The sequence below is a fragment of the Chrysochloris asiatica genome, unplaced genomic scaffold, assembly GCF_000296735.1.
Source record: "Chrysochloris asiatica unplaced genomic scaffold, ChrAsi1.0 scaffold00020, whole genome shotgun sequence".
NCBI lineage: Eukaryota > Metazoa > Chordata > Mammalia > Afrosoricida > Chrysochloridae > Chrysochloris > Chrysochloris asiatica.
This window is the reverse complement of record NW_006408538.1, coordinates 28300395-28310832: the sequence shown is the minus strand read 5'-3', so window position 1 is coordinate 28310832 and position 10438 is coordinate 28300395.

Here is a 10438-nt window from a genome sequence, read left to right as displayed (position 1 = left end):
CCATCACTTTTCATCAGCCCCATCCAGACAGGTTGGAAACCAGTCAGTGGAGATTCTACCTTTCCCCATACCCTATGGAACTAGGTTCCCTGTTGAAAGCTTGTAAACCAGTCACTTCTTGCCTTTGTAGCCTCCCCACACCTTTTTGGGTAGCCCATGTCTAAGTTACCCATCCTTGTTGACCCTGTGTACCAAGGGGGTGGGAATGATCCTCACTGTAAAGATTTGTTCACTCCTTTGGCCTTCTGCATCCACAAGCAATAGGTCGAGTTCATCAAATTGTCATGGATTACTCTTTTTTTCCTCTTCTTTCTTCCTCTAGTCATGTTCTGATCATCCAGCCATTGAAGCGAGGTCAAATGGGTACTATCTGCAAGTGTGGGTGTTCTTGTGCATCTCCCCTCACTTCATATCAGCTGGATGCTTCACACTCCACTATAGTCCTCTATGGCCATGTCCCTGCTCCTGGCCCCAGGAGTCCCCAGGTTTCGTCATGCTGCTGGCCAACGAGGTCTCAATCAAGGTTAACAGGAGTCTATTGAACGTGGTTGGACTTAGCTCACCACTTCATTGCTGTTTTCACCCATTTCCCCTTACTGGTGACCAACATGGTCAGCAGCAAGACCACATGCCTGCTCATGTATTCACCTTGAGTCTCAGTCTTGGAAGAAGGTTTGCCCTGAGGGGACACTTGTCTTGATGGCTCCCAGAGGAACAGTTTGCTTGTTCTTGTAGTAGTCAATCAGACTGCCATTATTGTTTTTTATTTTTCCTGCTGGTCTTTCTTTCAAGAAATATCTTCTGTTCTTCTAGCCACTCCAGGCTGGTCTGCTTGTACTTTCAAGTGGAAATTTCCCACCTCAGAGAATTCTGGATGGGGATCAGGATTCCGCCTATGGTCTTATGCAATGCAAAGGTTTTGCAGGAAGCCTCCTTGACTACTACAAGAACAAGCAAGTTGTTCCCCTGGGAGCCATGGGGACTCCTGGGTTCAGAGAGAGGGACATGGCCACAGAGGACTAAGAGTATAGAGTGAAGCATCCAGCTGATATGAAATGAGGGGATATGTACAAGAACACCCATACTTGCAGATAGTACCCACTTGACCTGGTTTCAATGGCTGGATGATAAGAACTTGACTAGAAGAAGAAAGAAGAGGGGAAAAAAAAATCCACTATAATTTGATGAACTTGACCTTATGAATGTAGTAGCTCAAAAGAGGGAATAAATTTTTACAGCGAGGATCATTCCCAACCCCTCGGTATACAGGGTTGACAGGGATGTGCAACTTAGACATTGTCTGGTAGTGTAGTGGTTACAAATCGGGCTGCTAACCTCAAGGTCAGCAGTTTGAAACTACTAGCCACTGTGTGGGAGAAAGATGAGGCTCTCTGCTCCTGTAAAGATTTACAGCCTCTGAAACCCTGTGCAGGGTCACTATGAGTCGGAACTGACTCCACGGTACTTAATAACAATAAACCCAAAATGGGGGGCGAAGGGGGGCACTACAAAGTCAAGGAGTGACTGGCTTACAAGCTTTCAATAGGGAACCTAGTTCCAAAGGGTGTGGGGAAAGGTAGAATCTTCACTGAGTGGTTTTCAACCTCTTTGGATGGGGCTGCTGAAAGGAGGTGGGGATAAGACTCTTGTGTTTCAATTGTGAATAATTGTTATCAGGACTGACTGTGAGTATTGGAAAGGTAGACATTTTGTAACAAAAGGAGGGCAGTGGTTGATTTTGTAGTCAATTGAGTGGCAGTCCCTAGGACCATCAGGTGAGGAGAGTGGAGTGTAGGACCCTATCCAGAGAAGCAATGACACCAGAGATGGAGGCAGAGACAATGGTGTGGAGAGATGGAGCAGCTAAGGACTCTGTCTGTACTCAGGGAGGGAGAGGGCCCATGTGCTGACAGCTAGGGGGTAGGCTTGCGGTGTGCACCCTTTGGTTGTTTAATGATGCATAGATTGGATTGTAATCATTGCAATGACATGAAATATGATAGAATGAATGTAAAGAAAATATTCTCCCATGTAAACTATCATTTAATTAACAATGTTGTTGTTGTTATGTGCCGAGGAGTCTGTTCCGACTCATAGCGACCCTATACAGGGTTTCCGAGGCTGTAAATCTTTACAAGAGCAAAAAGCCTCATCTTTCTCACGCGGAACAGCTGGTAGTTTTGAACTGCTGACCGTGAAGTTTGCAGCCCGATTCATAACCACTATGTTACCAGAGCTCCTTTAATTAACAATAAAACCTTAAAAAAAAAAAAAAAAAAAAAGGGGAAAAACCCCAATGACAGGGTTGGCACTGGGGCAGCAGTCAAAGGCTCAAGCACAGCAGCAATTGTGAGGATGGGCAGTAGTTTGTTTTGTATAGAGTCCCTGTGGGCCAGAACCGACATGACAGCACCTAACAACAACAACACATCCTTTGTGGTTATCCCTTAGGGAAGTTGTTCATGACATATGAGGTTAATTTTGATTCTCCACTTTATTAGTTGAAGTCTGTCAGCTAGTGAGACTATGGGGTATTACTTCTCTGAAACATAATTTTCTTATCTTTAAAGTAAGAAGAATATTAAGAACATCATAGGTTTCTTATTACAAAATATATAAATATTCACTTATTCCAGAGGCCTACGTCCTTAAGAAATACTAAGGACCATCAATAAATAACTAATTGGTATAATATTCAATACTTTTCTAATATTTGTTCTGGGACCTTTTATTTTGTCCTTAAGTACATAGCATTTACAGAGTATTGATTTCACTTAATGCCAGGTTCTTGGACGTGTAATCGCACCTCTATTCTCAGGACATTTAACAGTCCTGATTTGAGATCATGGTAATTGTCATGCTGGCACTCTTATCTGGGCATGGAGTGTTCTGGAGGTCATGTAGGCTATTTTGGTTCATGTTGTCTTTCATCATGTTACCTCTGCCTATTTCTCTTGCTTGAAAACCTGACTGGTGTTTTGTCTTGAACTCCAGACTGTCTCTGATGCAGAGGACAGGCTGGTTTCGGTGGTCTGTTTACCCTTTGGGGGCAGTTCTTTCTTATGAGGCTTCTATGATGATGATAGCCTGCCTTGCTGGGTCTCAGGTCTGCATCCAGGTCTGTACTTTTTTCAGATTGAATGAATTATTTAATGTCTCTTCTAGCCATAGTCTTTGTTAACTATCAACAAACATTTTTGTCCTGTTGGGTTTGGGTAAGAGAAGGTGGGAAAAGATGCTGATAGACTTATGTGATTTGTCGGGGACTGGCCTCGATACTAGTGTTTGGTTCACGAGGAGGGGATATCTGGCGGCGATAGAGATAGCAAAAGAATACACAGAAAGACAGAAGGAGGGAGACAAGGAGGCACCCCGAAACCAGGATGGATGCATCACTGGTGGGCAGACTTGGGACTACAGGCATTGTGGCCTCTGCAGGCAGCAACTCACTGCCCTGCAAACTGTACTGCATGCCCTCCAACCTGTAATGCACACCTGGGCCAGCCTGCGTCTCCGTTTTATTTAGGGGAGTTGCTTCACACCAAGCTGGGAGGGACTAAGACAAGGTACAGCTGGCATACATAATTCTCCCGACATTCAGGCTACTTTACATCGTACTTCACTGGTTTGAATCCCAGGCCCGCAACTTGGTTTCTCAGGCTCAATTAACATATCTATAGCCCCTGAGCTCAGTTGGGGGAAGGTGAAAGGGAAGGACAAAAGGCTTGGGTGGAGTCCCGCTGTTTTGGCTTCCTGAGCCAGGTTTGCAGGAAGACGCTAGACGCCCAGGTGAATGGGCTGCACCTGGTAAAGGATTAGGGAGGATAGCTTTTTTGTCTATAGAACAAAGAACCGGGAAGTAGCTAAGCTATTTTTAGTTAATCCTTTGGAGAAAGGTTTAACCTTGAAACCTTTACAGTCTCGGCTTTGGGAAAATATTACACTTATCTGTGGATATTAAGGGCTCATGTTTGGAATTAAATAAAAAACATAACTGAACACTAAGATGGAAAACAATTTGCCATGACTGCCAGTGGCCAGAATTTGTTCCTCAGAGCCTGTGGCCTTGTATAGTTGACACGGTCTGCAACAGTGATTCATTTGCCAGTGGTTAACAGTTAAATGTGGTTGTAAAAACTTGGAACTCTCACATGTATAAAATGAGCCATCTCAGAAACAGAAATGGGGAATCTCACTACCATCAAAGAAGAAAAGTCAGGAGCTGAGCATGACCTTTGACCCAGAGATCTCTGCACATTAAACCTCCTTGACCCAGGGACAGAATGTCGTGACACTAGAGATGTGGTAGAAGAGCAGCAGCAAAATGAAAAGCCAGAGCAGGGACACAGTGATGAACTTCTGGCCCATAGAGCAAATAATTCTGAGTGACTTTGGGCAGGAAGTTTACTAGCAGAGTTAGGTACCTCCCAGAATTTAAATGCTGGAGCTAGGGCCAAGTGCCTTTAGACTGAGGTTTATGGTGGAGTGGTATCCTGATGGCAGACAAAAATGTTTCTAGACATTGCCAATATTGCCTTGAGGGTAGCATTACCCACAGTTGAGAACCCTAGCTTTAGATGTAGTATGAACTTGTGTCAGAACAACTTGAGTTCATAGCCCTCAGCACCTCTCATCCCTTAGCATGACCCTGAAATATTACACCAGCTAGCTGAGCCTTAGTCCTCTCCTCTGTAGAGTAATAAAGATTCTACTTACCTTTCTGTGCTGCCCAGGGATTCAATTCATATAAAGCATGAGGACACTCAAAGGGTGTGTCTTTCTGTCACCTCTCATCCCTGTTTATGCCACCACCACCCTGAGACTAGGATTTTCTAGGCACCTCTTGGCATTTATCTGAAAAATGTTAGTCACAGTATGTGTGAGATTGAAGGAGTTTTGTAATGCTTTTATAGCACAACCCCTTCATTTTTCAGGTGGAGAAACAGATCTAAAGAAACAATGTACCCAAAACCATGGGAGAGTTCAGGGCAAAGAACAGATTCTCAGTAGTCTCCTGTTTCTGGGTCAGCCTGTCTTGTTTACCCCTTCTCTACTCCTCCACCCAACTTTTTAAAGAAAACATTCATTAGATTTACACAACAGCCCTGAACTGTAAACAGACAGAGCAGGGATTAATGACATCATCTTACAAGTGAGGAACCTCAGGTCCAGAGAACTCAGGCAATCTCGTTAAAGCACACAACTGTTATTGAGAGAACCAGAAAAAGCTCTTCCTGGATCCAATTCTGCAATCTTTCCTGTGTACCTGGACATAAAAAGAAGGATTAGTTTTAAGCCTGAGGTGGGACCTTAGGAGAGAGATGTCGAATCAGTGAGGCAGTCCTGTTGTAAGACAGCAGCTGCACAATGGCTGCTCATCAGAATTACTAAGGTAGCTTTTAAAAAACGCCAAGGTTTCTCACTAGGCTTAGGTCATCCATATATTTAGAAAGCTCCATTCTAGGGATTCTGATGTGCAGCCAATGTAGGAGCCACTGTGAAGACTCCACCACCTGTACACAAAAGTAGCCCCAGACACAGAGCAACAAGTTGGTCCACCTGCCAAGGGCTCTTTGTATCAAATGCCTCTGTGCTCATCTCTTCCTTAGATCCCTCTTTCCCAGAAGAAGTACTTGCCAGTACAGTGATGTTGATGGGTCCTTGAGATCTCTCCAAAACAATGATTAGTTATACAAATATATATTGTTTTACCCAAAATAATCATTGTAAAATATTTTCATTTCTAATAATAGTATACAGTTTATTTGAATTTTCCTTTCTTCCTTCCTTCTCTCCTTCTTTCTTTTTGAATGCAATGATCTTGACCAGTGAAATGGTAAAAGGTAATTTCTTCGTCTCCCTGAAGGACGTTTCTTTGCTTCAGTAGAAGTAAGTAGCTTTTGCATTTGGGAAGACTTGGGAACATGAAGCCATATTCCCATAGGAAGACAGTCAGTTGCCTATGAGAGTTGAATGCCTTCCTAAATAGCACTCATATTCTCTGTCTACCTGGGCCATTCCACTTTGTATTGCTCATTGTAAGTGGCTGTCAGTTTCTTCATTACGTCCTCTCTTTGGTCTGAGCAAGAATTTGGATCCATGACTGATTATCCAAAAGAATTTATTTGAATGGTCTCAGACAGAGAGAGAAAATGGAGGGTTTTGTATGACAAGGATAAAGGACACACTTGGCATCCATGGGAAGGAGTTGCATTCCAAAACACAACTGGCAAAGGAACTGTGAGTTAAAAAATAGGATCAGGATAGGTGGGACCATAGAAGTCTGAAAACTGGACACTGATTCCACAGCTATGAGAGCTTCAGAGAAGGTCAAGGTGGACAAAGAAGGTAGACTTAAGCATGAGGCCTGAAGAACAGGTTGACTGAAACTAATGGCTCATTTCCAAATAATGTCAGGGATGGGATATATTTATCTCCTGACAAAATGACTGAGACTAAGTGTTCTGCCAGATTTAATTTAACTTAGTTTTTTTTTAAATAGTTTTACCAATACCTCCAATTGTATTGGTTATCTCATTTCTTCTCAAATGTCATTGGCATTCTTGAAATCCATGAATATTCATTACCTTAATGAGGAGATTGGATCTCTAAGAACTATATGTTGTTGTAAGATGTCCTTGAGTGGGTTCCGGCTCATAATGACCTTATGCAATAGGAAGAAAAACTGCCCAGTCCTGCACCATCCTCAAAACCATTAAGCTTGAGCCCATTGCTGCTGCCATTGTGCCAATCCATCTTGTGGCAAGGCTTCCTCTTTTTCACTCACCCTTCACTTTAGGAAGTATGGTATCCTTATCCAGGGACTGGTCCATCCTGATAATATGTCTGAATATGAGAGAAATCTCTCAATCTGACTGTACTTCTTCTAACACAGATTTATTCTTCTAGAAGTCCATGGTACATTTGGTATTCTTGCCAACATCATAACTCAAATGCATCAATCCATCTACTGTCTTTCCTATTCATTGTCCAACATTCACATGCATATGAGGTTGTTGAAAATAACATAGCTTTGGTCAGGCATACCTCAAACTGACATCTTTGCTCTTGAACATTTTAAAGAGATCTTGTGCAGTATATTTGTCTAATACAATACATTGTTTGATTTCTTGACTATTGCTTCCATGAATGCTGATTATAAATCCAAGCCAAATGAAGTCTTTGACAACTTCAATCTTTCTCCATTTATCTTGATGTTATTGCTCCAGTGATGAGGATATTTGTTTTCTTTACATTGAGGTGCAACCCATGCTGAAGACTGTTATCTCTGATCTTCATCAATAAGTATTTTAAGTCCTCTTTGCTTTCAGCAAGCCAGGATGTACTATCTGGATATCGCAGGCTGTTAATGAGTCTTCCGCCAAATCTCATGCCACATTCTTCTTCATATAATCCAACTTCTCAGATGATTTGCTCATAATACAGCTTGAATAAGTATTGTGAAAGGATACAACCCTGGCACACACCTTTCTTGATTTTAAACTATTCAGTGTCCCCTTGTTCTGTTCACTACATATACTACATACATACAGGTTCCACATGAGCACAATTAAGTGTTCTGGATTACTCATTCTCCATAATGTTGGCCATAGTTAATAAAGAACAGGTAAAAATCTTTCAGGTATTCTCTACTTTCAGCCAAAATCCATATGATATCAGCAGTGATATCCCTCTTTCCACGTCCTCTTCTGAATCCAGCTTGAGCCTCTGGCAGCTCTGTCAATGTATTGTTCAAACATTGTTGAATTGTCTTTAGCAAAATTGTACTTGCATGTCAGAATAATGATATTGCCTGATGGTTTTGCATTCCATTGGGATTGACACAAATATGGATCTCTTTCAATCAGTTGGCCAGATAGCTGTGTTCCAAATTTCTTGCCATAGTTGAATGATTGCTGCATCAGTTTGATGAAAGATTTCAGTTTGTATACCATCAATTGCTGGAGACTTCTTCTTTGCCAATGCCTTATGTGCATCTTGGACTTCTTTCTTTAGTATTGATATGATCATTGGCTATTGATCATATGAAGTTTTTGATAATGTATTTCATGAAATGGCTGAACAGCAACCATTTCTTTTTGGTAGTGACTCAGAGTGTTCCTTCCACCTTGTTGTGGCGCTTTCTGCATCATTCAATATTTTTACCAATAAGATCCTTCAATTTTTCAAGTCTAGGCTTGATTTATTTTCTTCAGTTATTTCAGCTTGAGAAATGCTGAACATGTTCTTCCCTTTTAGTTTTCTAACTTGACATCTTAGCACACTTCCTTAAGATACTTGATTTTGTCTTCTTGAGCTTCCCTTTGAAATTTTCTGTTCAGCTCTTTTACTTCTTCATTTACTTTGATTTGTTTTATCATGTCTATGTTAGAGAGCAAGTTTCAGAGTCTCTTCTGTCATCCATTTTGGATTTTTCCTTTCTTCTTAATGACTTTTGCTTCCTTCCTGTATGAAGTTCTTGATGTCATCCAACAACTCTTCTGATCTTCAGTCACTAGTGTCTAATGAATCAAATTTGTTATTGAGACAATCTCTAAACTCAGGTGGGATATGTTCAAGGTCAAATTTTAGCTCTTGTGGTCTTTCAATTTTTTTTTCCCTCAGCTTCATCCTGAAGTTGCATTCCACAGTCTGTCCCTCACCTTATTTTGTCTGACCTTTCTCAGCATCTCTTCCCACAGATGTAGTCAATTTGATTTCTGTGTATTCCCTCTGATGATGTCCATGCATATAGTCATCTTTAATGTTGCTTAAAAAGGTATTTGCTGGAACAACAGGGCTCTGTGATATGGGGAAGGGGAGAAATAATACTAAGATGCTTGACTGTCTTAAGAATATTGGTTTCCCTTGCCTACTATTGTAAAATAGACACTTGAGTGGGACAGAAAGGAATGTTGGGAAACATGATTACAGAAAGCTTGTAAGCCCAACTTCAGCCTATAACTGATTGGAATACCTAAAAGGGGTTCTAGAAATTTCCCAGTGAAATAGGCCTCTTGCGGAGCCTTTTCAGTGTATAGGACCTTAGGTAGAATGCTCAGCTCCATCCAAAACCTTCTGAGGTGGGACATTCCACTAGAAAGGACAAGCAGACCAGTATGAACAGCTAGAACAACAGAAGATAAATCTTCAAAGAAAGATCACCAGGAAAAAAACAAAACAAAAATGTCAGTATGATTGGCTATTACAAGAATAAGTAAGTTGTTCATTGGGAATCCATCAAGGTAAGCAATCAAGTCCCTTCAGGACAAACTCCCCTCTAAGACTGAAACTCAAAGGGAACAGATGAGAAGTCATGTAAGCTTGCTGATGACCACATAATTCTATTGGTGAGTGAAACAGAGGGAAAGACAACAATGAAGAAATGGGCTGAGTTCAACCATGTTCCACAGACTCCCGTTGACCTGGAGATGAGAGAAAAGAGGAAGGGCTGGTTGGTCCAAAGTGTGGTGAGACCTGAGGACATTTGAGTCCATGGACAAGGACTTAGCCACAGAGGGCTACAGCTGAGAGTAAAGCATCCAGCTGATATAAAGTGAAAGGAGATGCACAAAAACACCCAAACTTTCAGATAGTACCCATTTGACCTAGCCTTGATGACTTGATAATTAGAATTCAACCAGAGGAAGATAAAAAAAGTTTTTTTTTTTTGATAAGTGAAATGAGTATAAATTGTTACGATTTGATGAACTTGACCTGTACTCATTGATGTAGTAGCTCAAAATACCAACAGAGAGGGAAGGAGTCTTCACATCAAGTATCAATACCTCTGTACCTCTGTACACAGGGCAGATAGGGATGGGCAACTTAGACGTTGACTACTTAAAATGAGAGGGTGATAAAGGCATGAAGTGACTGGCTTGCGAGTTTTCAAGAGGGAGTTTAGCTTAAGAGTGTGCGGGGGAAGATACAGTCCCCAAGAATAGTTTTCATCACGTCTAGACGGGTCTGGTAAAAAGAGATGAGGGTAAGATTCTTATGATTCCATAGTGAGTAATCGTTATCATGACTAATTGCAAGTGTCACAATTGTAAAGGTAGAAATTTTGTAACAAAAATGGGGGAGTATTTAATCTTACAGTCCAGAAACAGAGGTCCCTAGGATCATCAAGGTAGAAGAGCACAAGCAGAATGTGCGACACTATCCAGAGAAGCAGAGACACCAGAGATGGAGGCAGAGGTGGGGACATGGAGAGAGGAAGCAGCTGAGGACTCTAGATTCATGGAAAGAGAGGAAATGAGTTCTGGCAGCCAGGAGGCAGGCTTGCAGAATGTGCCCTTTGGTGGTTTAAATTATTAAATATGCCTGAGTGTTTAAAAAAAAAAAAAAAGAGCTAAAATGACTAGAGAGAAACACTGTTAACTGATAGTACACCAAGGGGATTATAATCCTTGTAATGAAACAAAGTATATGATTT